Raw genomic sequence first — 12029 nt, forward strand, 5'->3', positions numbered from 1 at the left:
TTGCACCACAGTAAAAGGATAATTCCAGAAGGACACTGCTGTCCTCTATTCCTATAAGACAAATAAAGGACGTCTCCAGGGCCGTTTTTTTTTATTATTTTTTTTAGAGACTCTTCAGTTCAGTGTTCAGTCTTCCCCTTGAGACTTCATACAAGCAGTCTGCAAGTTGGTTCCTCAGGTCAGATCAGTGGGGGTGTGTGTTACTCATTTTACCCTCTTTGTGTCCCTATTTTGAAAATATGACCACTCTGACATTGTCTAGAAATTGTACCCCACGAGGTACTTTTTAATACACAAAATAGAGTTCTCGCTCAAAAAGGCTAAATAATTCCTTTGGGAAATTTAACTTGGGGGGGAATTGAGTTTAGGCGTCATTTGAACTATTTAGCTATAGTAAGATAAGTCAATATCACCATCACATTATAGGTTGGTGTATCATTAGCATTCTGTTGAGTGTAAAAGCTCTGCAGTTCCATTACAGTGTATAGTTTCTGTTGTAATGAGTCACCTCAATTTGTAAGTGATAGTGCGATTGGCAGCACAGAATGGCACCAAGGACACTCCACTGTTGAACAGGGAGTGAGTGAATGGAGGCAGCCATGCAGAAGACATTGAGGGAGACAGTGGTTATCTGTTTTTCTCCCTATCTCTCTGTGTCTCATTCTCTGGCTGCAGTCACCAGAGAGCTGATTAAGAGAGTAGGACTATCGATTTCGGTGTGGTGTGAAAGGCTGGGAGGTGTGCTGAGGCATAGATGCTTGTGGACAGGTTTGGGCAGGCAGGTAAAAGTCCCTCAAAGCTCCACTTGCCCACAAACTTCCCTCTGCACCCTAAACATGTTTTTTAACCTGTTTCCATGTAGCTTCCAGAACCCGCCCACTACCCTCCATCTACCCCCTAAACCTGTCCGCAAACTTAACTACCCCAACTTATTCCACAACTGAAAAGCCACTTTCCCCCAAACCAACTCCCAAAATCTCCACTTCCTCTTATAATCTGCCCCCAGACCTACACCTGCCCACCCAAACCTCTGCTGCATCCTTAAATCCGTTCACAACCCTCCACCTTCTGCCTAAACCTGCTATCAAACCTCTGCTTGCCCCTCCTGTGCCCACACCTAAAATTGCCCTGAACTTCTATAATGCCAAAACCTTTCCTCGTACCTGTTCCTGCATGCCAAACCTGCCCCAAACCTTCACCTGCCCTGAACCTACCTTTGAACACCAACTTCTCCCAAACCTTCCCCCAAGCCTTCACATGCAACCACGAATCACCATTTCTCCTCAAACCTGCCTCCAAACTGAAAACTTCCGACTTCCCCCAAGCCTCCCCTTGCCCAGTTTCCACTTATTCCCAAACCGCCATCTCCCCCAAAACCTACCTCCAACTCTCCACCCACTCCTGCTCCCAAATCTTCAGGCAAGTTTATTGGTAATGAGGATGTGTGTGCTTGAGTGTGTGTTCATGTGCATGTATGTGTGTGTATGTGTGTGTGTGTGTGTGGTTTGGGGCTTTACTCCCCAGGGCTCTGAGATGATGGAGTGTGTGCAGCGTCAGTCAGACACTCCTGGCATAAACACACCCACCCACACAAACACACACACACTGCCTCGCCTGCCTGCCTACTGAAGCGTGTGTGAATCTGTCTGCAGATGGACGCTTATTGGGCCCCAGGGTCCTGTGGAGAGAAGGGCAAATGTTATACCGGACTTGTCCAACACACACACAATTCAAAAACTCGGGCAAGTGCCAGAGCATTCTGAAGCTGATTGGCTGTGTGTTGACATGTCGAAAGTGGCCGTGTGCTATTAATTCAGCAGTTGTGTTTGGGTGAGTGATCAGTGTTTTAACTCTACACTCCTGTTCAATTTGCCCTCACACCCCCCCCTTAAACACCCCCCCCCACACACACACACACACCAAACACAACCCCCCCCTTCGCCGCAGTCTCTCGTAGAGTTCTTCCGTCTCAGTTCCATGTCACATGAAAGCGACTTGCTCTGAGTGATCCAGTGAGGGGATGATATCAGTGTGTCTTTGAACTTTTGAAGTGAAGGTGTGACGTGAAGACACGGCAGGAGCAAAGGAACAGAATGTAACAGCAGTTAAGGACGAGCAGAAAGAAAAAGAAATCGCCTCAGAACACACAGTGAACACGCACGCAATTACAGAACACACAAAACGTGTAAAAGCACACTGCTGTAGCTTGAGGGACTCCGAGAGAGCTGTGTGATGTGACAGCTCTCAGAAAGTACAGGACCTCAGAGGCAACAACTCGCCTTTTCACGGGCCTCAGTGCTTTCCAGCTAAAAGGCATGTTCCCTTTTTTTTTTTTTTGTTTTTGTTTTTTTTACTCCTTTATACACCTCATTCTCTGGTTTGTCTTTCTGTTTGACCCTGTTTGTCGCTCTCATTCAACATACTTTTTTTTTGTTGTTTGTTTTTACCTGTGTGTGTGGACACCTACCTGTCCATCACACCCAAACGCACAATTGTACAGAATGTCTTGTATAGAATCACACAGTCACCTACAGGATTTAGCGTGATTTTGTGATCGCAGAAATGAACACAAAATCAAGGAAACTCTGCAATATTCGCTTTTTTTTTTTTTTCGATTTTTGAAAAGATTCGGACCAAGACGCATCATGTGACTTCATCGCAATGCTCCTTCAGCCAAAGCCACGTGCATCGAACATGAGTACAGCTAAAAGGTCTCATTTTTATCACCAAACATCACTGTGAAAGAGCGTGCAAAACAATTTCGTGCAGTTGCAATTTCGCCAAGTCAAGTCGTTTTCCACAACAACAACAAAAACCTCCACAAATTGCATCTCAAATTTTGAAAAAAAACTGCAGCAAAATCGAGCATTATTGGCCACAACAATCAGAAGGAAAAAAAACTCTGCGAAATGATAATGGTCTTCACTTATTTTTAACCTTAGCGGTTCTACAAAGCACTTTACACAGTCACACTCACACACCAATGGTTGCAGAGCTGCTAACTTGCCATCAGGAGGAACTTGGGGTTCAGTGTCTTGCCCAAGGACACTTCGGCATGTGGAGTCACGTGGACCGGGAATCGAACTGCCAACCCTACGATTAGTGGACAACCCGCTCTACCACCTGAGACACAGCCGCCCGAAATCCTGTACAGACTGATTACAATTTCCTTTCACTGGAACTAAGAAGCCCAAACCCTGTGCACACAAAGCGAGCTCCATGGTTTGCCAGGATTGGTGTGGAAGGACTTGTATGGCCTGCACAGATCCCTGAGCTCAACCCCCACTGAACACTTTGGGATGAACTGGAACACTGACTGTGTGCCAAGCCTCACTAATGGCCAATCACCACAACCACACTCCAAAATCTGTTCTTCCCAGACAAGTGGAGATTACAGCAAATGGGGACTCACACCTATGGGTGTGATTGGTCAGGTGTCCACAGTCTTTTGACCATGTAGTGTAGCTTAAATGATGAGACCGTGCACAATATTGCCAAGTGATCACAATACACTACGTCTTAATCATCACACCTTTGCCTAAAACTGAGTCAGGTTAGTCATGTGAAACAGATTCGTTTGTGGGGTTTCTGCACTGTTATAAACAAGTATCAAAGGCGTCACAGAGCGAAAACTGTAGTTGACATCTTTAAGCTAGAATCACCAGTGGGTGTCTTTTGAAATGACCATGTGATAAATTAGCCAGGCAAGATGCACAATGCTAAGCTGGAGCACAAGCACCATTACTTTTTAGCTTTGTTAGCAAATTTCACACACAAATATGTCTCTCTGATGTAGCTGATTTGACGATATTTTGGGATATTTTGGGTAAATAGTTCGTTTGTGGTGACCAATTGTGGTTCTCGATTGTTCGTATGTGAAACTCGAGCAGCGGTGATGGACACTGTGAAGTCTGAAAATGCCGCATCACAATATGTGGGTTTTTGCTAATAAAGTGCTATCCAAAAAAAATTTTTAAAAAAGTAAATAACCTCTGACTTTTCAGACCAAACCCTCTGGTTGTAATGAAAGTTTTATTTCTTTACCATCTATACGATCAATTATTTACCATGAAAAAATAAACAGCTGGTAAAAAATATATATATTTGTTACTTAGCAACTACATGAGTAATAATATATAGTTGGTTAGTGTTATTAAAAGTGTTTATGGTACCTGTGATAGCAGTGTATTGGTATTATCTCATTTAAGTCCAAACTGTATGATTTAACAGTTCTAAGGGAAACATATTTGAAAGCTCAGCCTAGCGAATAGCGTTATTTATTGCACTTTTATTAGTATGATCCTCATGCACTCATTTGCATGTCACCTCTCATCTCTTCTGTTGTCGTGATTGCTGTGATCTATTTTTATTGATGGGCCAAGGCTATCACACTAAACTCCTCACTGCCACGACGATCAATATTAAATTATCATGTCCCAGCACTCATAACTCGGTGCGCTAGACAATAGACAGAGACAGGGTCATGGGAGAATAAATAGCAAGCAGAGTGGCTAATGATCCATCATCCCAGACGAGCTCCGACACCCTGGAGCTTCACCCGCTGACAGCGCCATTAATAAATGCGGCTCGGAGCACGATCGATCGCTCTGATGGATGATCACAGCCACAAATACTATAAAACACCTGGCCATCAATCCAGAGAGGGCAGCCCATCCACAGCACATATACACCCCAGTGTACCTTACACACCACACACAACATCATATATAACCAGCTACAGATACTAGGTCAAGGGGGAGTGATAAAGCCAAAAATTGATATAATTAGCATTTTCAAATTTATTGGACGATCTCTGCGAGAAAAAATAAAATAAAATTGAGTGTTTAATCAATGTCACTCAGTTGATAGATGGCATTAGTATGTGGTAATGCTAAACATGTTGATCTAATCTAGAAGCCATTTGTGGATGTCCAAGTCCATTAGTCCTGGTTAAATGAACATTATTTAACTGAAAGACACTCATTCACTCATTCATTCATCTTCAGTAAGCGCTTTATTCTAGTCAGGGTCAGAGTGGATACGGAGCCTATCCCAGGAACACTGTGTGCAAGGTGGTAATACACACACACACACATATTCGCACACACGTATTCACACCTAGGAGCAATTTATTTTGGCCAGTCCAACTACCGGCATGTTTTTGGCAAGGGGGAAGGTAGGGCTGTAGGACTCAAGTCCAGTCTTGGAATTGAGAGATTTTCTGTATTGATTTGGACTTGTCTTGGATTTATTGGTATATGTACCTGGACTTTTCTCCATTTTGGGCATTGGTCTCACTAAATATGGACTTGGTCTCGTGTTGTCTTTTCTTTTCCTTTTTTTTTTTTCCACATGCGCAAAGTTTGCAAAAATTAATTCCCACTTCTGGAAAACATAGCCTAATCATTGGCGCAATACCCAAATGGAGCGGAGTTGAAGTAAAGGCTTGGCCTTGATAAGTATTTGATGGTTTCTGGTCTTGATATTGTCTTGGCCTTGACCCCCCGAAGATTCGGTCTTGTCCTGGTCTTGGGCGTAATAAACATCGAATTGCGAACCCTGGAGCTGTTAGGTGGCAACGCTACCAGCTGCACCACCATGCTGCCCTAACTGAAAGACAAAACAGTAACATTTTTTTATGAGACTGACTTGACACTTGACAAAGCTAATTAGTGACAAGCAATAGTGTTTTTATTGGTTTAGCTATGTTTTATGTAGTAAAAGTGTCACAGAACATTTATTAGTTGTTTGGGGTTCCTTTTAGCCCTGGCAACTTTTAAAAAATTTAACTTTCTCTTTTTTTCTTCTTTTTGGTTAAACTGCATCTAACCCATGGGTGTCCAATCTGATCTGCAAAGGGCCAGTGTGGGTACAGGTTTTCATTCCAACCAAGCAGGAGATACACCTGTTTCCACCTGTTTAATCAGCTTGGCTTACAATAGACTCAGATGTGTCAACCTGCACCCACACCGGCCCTTTCTGGATAAGTTTGGACACCCCTGATCTAACCATTTACAAAACGTCTTACCCCATTTCAGGAAACAATCACATTTTTACAAGGTTTGGTTGCTGAAACAGGATTCGGGGTTCAGCATAGAATTAGCAAATACACAAAATGTAGTTAACTAGCATCAATGCTTATGTCACGGGGATATCAGGGACATTATAATGTTTAACTTTTTTCTTTTTTTTAATAAATAATTTTCTTTCTGTCTCTGATTTGAGTAGCAGGATTGTACTTGGTCAGCCAATATTACAATATCTTTTTTTTTTTTTTTTAAATTGAATGAAAGATTTTTGTTCCCATAATTGTCTGGAAATCTGGATGATGCAACTTCTTGTTAAACATATGACTTGTGGAATATACCGAAAAACTGTGCACAGGGGTGAAGTCAGTGGAAAATCTTTCATTTTTCATAACCTGTAATGAAATAATGAGCTTTCTGAAGTATTTTAATGATTATATTTTAAGGTAAAGTGTAGCTGTAGTGGATTCTGACAGGCAAAAATGCTGTTCTCTAAGAGCTATAGAAGTTATTTGTCGTGAAGGAGACTTTACCTATGTTTAAAATGTCTTTTTTCCTTCTTCTTGGCATATTTGTATTTGTATGTGTAGTATCAGTAGGCCACAAATGGCTCCCAGATGGATGAATCACCCTATAAATGAGTCCTAAAGCTCTCACCCGTAAATGCCACATGCTGTGACCATATACACCGATATGTAGGGTACAATGGTATGATGAGAAATTTCTACGGGATCATCTGCTGTTTCCCAACCACATCTTTAAACCTGCTGTGAAACAGCTGGACAGTTAGCTAGGTTCTGGCGTGAAACCTCACTCACTGGCATCCTTTACAGAGGTGTACGTGTGTGCTGTGTGTCTCTTTTTGAAATGAATATATTTCAAATGTACAGTATGAAATATAATGTTTGTCTACATGTACTTTTAGGAGAGGTACTTCTTTGCTTTTTTTGCAGCATAAAGTGTGTGATCAATAATATAGAGTGTGATGTACAGTAAGACATGCGGGCGAGTGCGAGAGTCAGCGCGCCCCCCTCAAATCCTGCAATAAGTCGTATTGATTATTGACCAGCTCAACAACTGAAGCTGCTTATATTTATCTGCCTCATCTCTCTCTCTCTCTCACACACACACACACACACACTTTCTGCTCTCTTACTCAGCACTGGATCCTCACACACGTCTCGGCTCACTGTGGAGTGTGATGTCCTGTACATTGATCTCTATATGCGTCCTCGTCCGGATTGATCGAGACTCTCAGTGTGCGTGCGACGGATCGTGGTGCCAGCAACTCACTCCTACATGACTCCATTGCAGAGATACATAGACACACACACACACACACACACACATGCACACACACCCCTGCAGTGAGAACAAATAGAGCTGTTCTGTTTCTGTACACTGGGCCATCTGTACTTCTGTATGCACTGTATTCTACACTGACAGCCATTCTTTTTTTTATATTTTACTGTTTAATACACAAGGAAATCACAAAAATTGAAGTGTTTTCGTCACTCATCGACATGCCGCTCTGTGGGGAAACGGAATGTGTTAATGTACCACTGTATGTGTGCAAAGAGCTTGCTGCCATACACTGATGCTTCCATTTTAGCCAAAGCTGGGCAGCTGTAATTACCACACAACTCAATAAAAACATGACACAAGACAGAGATTCGCTGGTAATACACTTGTGGTAGTATCATACAAACACGTTTCTGTGCAACTGCAGGTTACATAATCATGACATCTTTGTAGGTTACTTTTAAACAAAAGAACCCATGTCACACCCCTCTTCATCTCCCTCCACTGGGTTCCTGTAGCTGCCCGTATCAAATTCAAGGCCTTGATGTTCACCTACAAGACCTTGTCTGGAACAGCACCCCCCTACCTCAACTCTCTCCTGAAGGCTTACGTTCCCTCAAGCAATCTGCGATCGATTAACGACCGACGCTTAGTAGTGCCTACTCACTATGTGGCTCAAGGTCCCTTTCCAGAACCTTCACACTAATTGTCCCTCAGTGGTGGAATGATCTTCCAACCTCAATCCGGACCACAGAATCTCTCACCATCTTCAAAAAAACAGCTAAAGACCCACCTCTTCCGTGAACACCTAACCAACCCCTAAAAAGCCAACCCCACATTATTAAAAAAAATTAATTACACTGCCTCTGGCTCTTACACCTCTACTCTGCACACTTTGCTTCTCTAGAACTCAATTATAATTCTTGCATGGTAGAACTACTTGTAATCTTCTCCACTTGATATATCGCTTTGCTTGTATTTCTTCATTTGGATAAAAGCATCTGCTAAATGAATAACTGTAACAAATAACAAAGTTCACCGAGTACGGAAAATGGCATTGTGTGAAACCGCATGTGAATGTTAGCAGTTACACTCCAGCAAAAGACAAACTTGGGTATCATTACATGACTTTTACCCTGATTTTATGTAGGATTCTCTGCTGTCGGCTTTAGTCTGCAAATCAACGAGTCTCATTCCTCACGATCACGTTCAGCCCACTCGTGTGAGTCCGAGTGCGTCTTATCACGTAAGACGTAACAGTAGCGAGTAAACACAGCGTGCCTAAATCATTCCACACTCGCCTCGAATTACAGTGTATTACAAACAGCTCATATAAAATAGTAGCAGATCTTCCATCAAAAGTCACACCTCCTACATGATCCTTCTGCAGCATGACTGATACCGATCATTTTATTCTCACTTCTATTGACACTTCTGCACGATAAATGCATGTACACTCTCCACAACCTCCTGATCTTTTGAGGATAATTTCTAAAAGAATCATTCTATTAAACACTGTCATTAACGACACGCCTTATGTTGAACTTCGCTTGTTTTCAATCCCGGCTAATCAGAGGCAGCACATAAATATCACTCAGGCGGAGCCGTTCCAGCTGACAGCTTCCTTAATGTGCTTCTGTGTGTGAGATCCTTTATGCGGTCCTCTGTGTTATCCTCTCCCTCCCGATTTTGCCCCAGTGTTTGGACTCTCACCCGTATATGCTGGACATTTTTGAAATTTTCATCACACTTCAAACCTTCTGAACATTCAAACGTGCACAAAACTGAAGTGGGGAAGGTTGTAGTTGTAGTTCTAGGTGTCCTGAGAAGTGGTTGTGGCTTTATTTTATTGGAAACAATTTACATCAAATGAGAAAAGGCTTGGATCTTGATCACTTAAATTAAACACCTCTAGCATACAACATACGGTTGATCTGGTTTACCCTCAAAGTACACCTTGCCTTAATAAAACAACACTTAGGCTGCGTCCCAAATCGCATACTATGACAGAACCTACTGCGTTCATTTCAGTACCTACTGCTCGGCTGTTGATACAGTACGTACTGACCAGTAGAAGTGTTAAGCGTGAATACAGACCAGATGTACTACATAGCACTGATTCTGACAGCTCTTCCACACCACTCCCATTGCCTTATGGGATATCGCAGTATCCACAGTGTCCAGTGGTTGCATACGGCAGAACCTCAGCAGAAGCAGCAGGTCATCCGGGTATTTCTCACCTACTGTTTTATGAATACTGAGAATTGCCATTCAACTGAATTCAGTTACATTCTTGATTTTGATCGATCAGAAGACGATGATTCATTTTCTATAAGAGTTCTATATTAATGTTCTAATATATAATTGTTTCTATAGTAACAACTCCCACAGGGCTTCACATCTAAGCAATTTTGTGCTTTCTGTGAGGAAGTATTTTATTTAGCATTCTCAGAGTCTCCAGTGTCAGTGCTAACAATCAGAGGTAACGCTGAAACTTAAAGTTATATGACAAGCTGATTTTTTTCCCCTTTTGTCTCATTAACTTTAAGAGAGACTGGTAAAGGAAAGAGCGCTACTATAGCATATATGATAACAGGAACTTGTCTCGCAGAGATTCCATTGCGTTAAATGTAACTATAAACAGATGAAAAGTACGACATGTCCTTCTTTAATTGGGAAAAAATATCTTTAGGGTTTATGAATCGCTGTTGTATAAGAGGAATAAAACACTTCAGGATGTGCTGTTATTGAAAAATAATCAACTTCGGGGTAGTAACGTTAACTGTTTTGCACCAGGCTGTCTCTACTACACTACTCCATTGTTGATTATATTCCTATAGCAGTTTTATTTCATCGATAAAACGTAAGAATAAACATTCTTATTTTATCTTCTTGTGGTGCCATTCCTCACGCAGGACCCCAGTATGTATGTGCTGCACTGAATAACCATAACCACAGATAACCAGTCTAAAATGACTGTAATGACCTGTACGTAGAAGATATTATATAATGATCTGTGTATATTAACACTACAGAGCCAGGAATCTACAGTAACAAGCAAACGATATAAAGCATGTAGAGATGTAGTAGGTCTAATTGAAGTCTGCTTGATAATTTTTACACCCTCTGTAGTGAGTCAGTGTGTTTCATAACTCAGCCAGCAACTCTCAACACATGTAATTACACAACTGACATTTCAACCAGAGCGTCCACTTCAGTTTCACTTCAGCCTAGTAACACACACACACACACACACACACACACACACACACAACAAACTCCCATTTCCAACACGAGCACTAGAGTTAAAGATGAAAAAAAGGAAGAGATGTGGGGTGGAGAGGATCGATAAGAGGTAGCATGCATTCTAATGCCTCCTTAATGGGCTGGAGTATTAATTATTCAGCGAAGGCCATTTTAGCTGCTCATTAAAGTGGCAGCTGGGTGGAGAAATATGCGCCATTGTACGACATGTCCAGGGTCATTACCGAGCTTGCCGTCTACACACACACACACATTGAGCCAGATCATTTTTATCTGCAACCTCTTCTACTCTGCATCTGTATGTGTGTATGTATCCTGACTCTCTGAATGCGGCCCATCATCGCGTTCCTCTCACCCCATCCATCAACCCTCGACTCATGTTTAATGCGGGAGAATTAAAATTCCCCTGCATGCCCGTGGTGGTTCCATGTAAACCCCTTCCCCTTGTGACGGGATTCCTAATGACACCACGGCAGCCTGGCCTACTAAATGGCTATGACTTGATTTATTTCTCCGTCTATTACCACCATGCTGACACACACACACACACACACACACACACACTGCAGTAGGATGCCAGTGGCAGGGAGCATCTGCTGGAGGAAGCCCCTGCCATGCAGTGTTAGAATCGCACAGGCCTTGAAGGAGCAGTGTGGCCAAGCAGAAAACACGCCCTGGGTATGTTTTCTCTCGTATACATACATACTTTGCTTTGTTTTTATAAGCTATATTAATGTTGTACTGCCTTTAAAATGACACTTCTAATGGCACTAATGTAGTCTAGTTTAGCTTTTATCCTGTTATTGTTGTCACTGTATTGTTTCTTGAACTGATGCCCTTTGCTAAACCCCTCTGTCAGGCCTGGAAAATATCTGTCAAGTACAGCCCCACTTTTGAAAATGTTGGGACAGTATGGAAAATTCGAATAAAAACAAAGAGGAGTGATGTGTAAATGTATTTTCACTTGTATTTAAACAAAAAACGTATAAAGACAAGGTATTTGATGTTTTACCTAATCAGCTGCATAGTTTTTTAAATTGATGCATGAAACACATTCCAAAAAAGTTGGGACAGGTGCAATTTAGGACTAATAGCGACGTGACCAGTTGAAATAAGAAGGTGATGTGAAACAGGCGAGGCAATTGTCTAATCACAGTATATAAGGAGACTCCAAAAAAGGCCTAGTCCTTCAAGAGCAAGGATGGGTCGAGGCTCGGAAATCTGCCAACAGATGCGTCAGCGAATAATCCGACACTTTGAGAACAACATTCCCCAAAAAACAAATCAGTAAAATTTTGTGCATTTCACCTTCTACAGTGCACAATATAATTAAAAGATTCAAGGAATCCGGTCAAATCTCGATGCGTAAAGGGCAAGGCCGAAAATCACTACTGAATACGTGTGATCTCCGATCCCTCAGACGTCACTGTCTTAAAA

Source organism: Ictalurus furcatus, chromosome 27, assembly GCF_023375685.1.
Source record: "Ictalurus furcatus strain D&B chromosome 27, Billie_1.0, whole genome shotgun sequence".
In the NCBI taxonomy this organism is placed as follows: domain Eukaryota; kingdom Metazoa; phylum Chordata; class Actinopteri; order Siluriformes; family Ictaluridae; genus Ictalurus; species Ictalurus furcatus.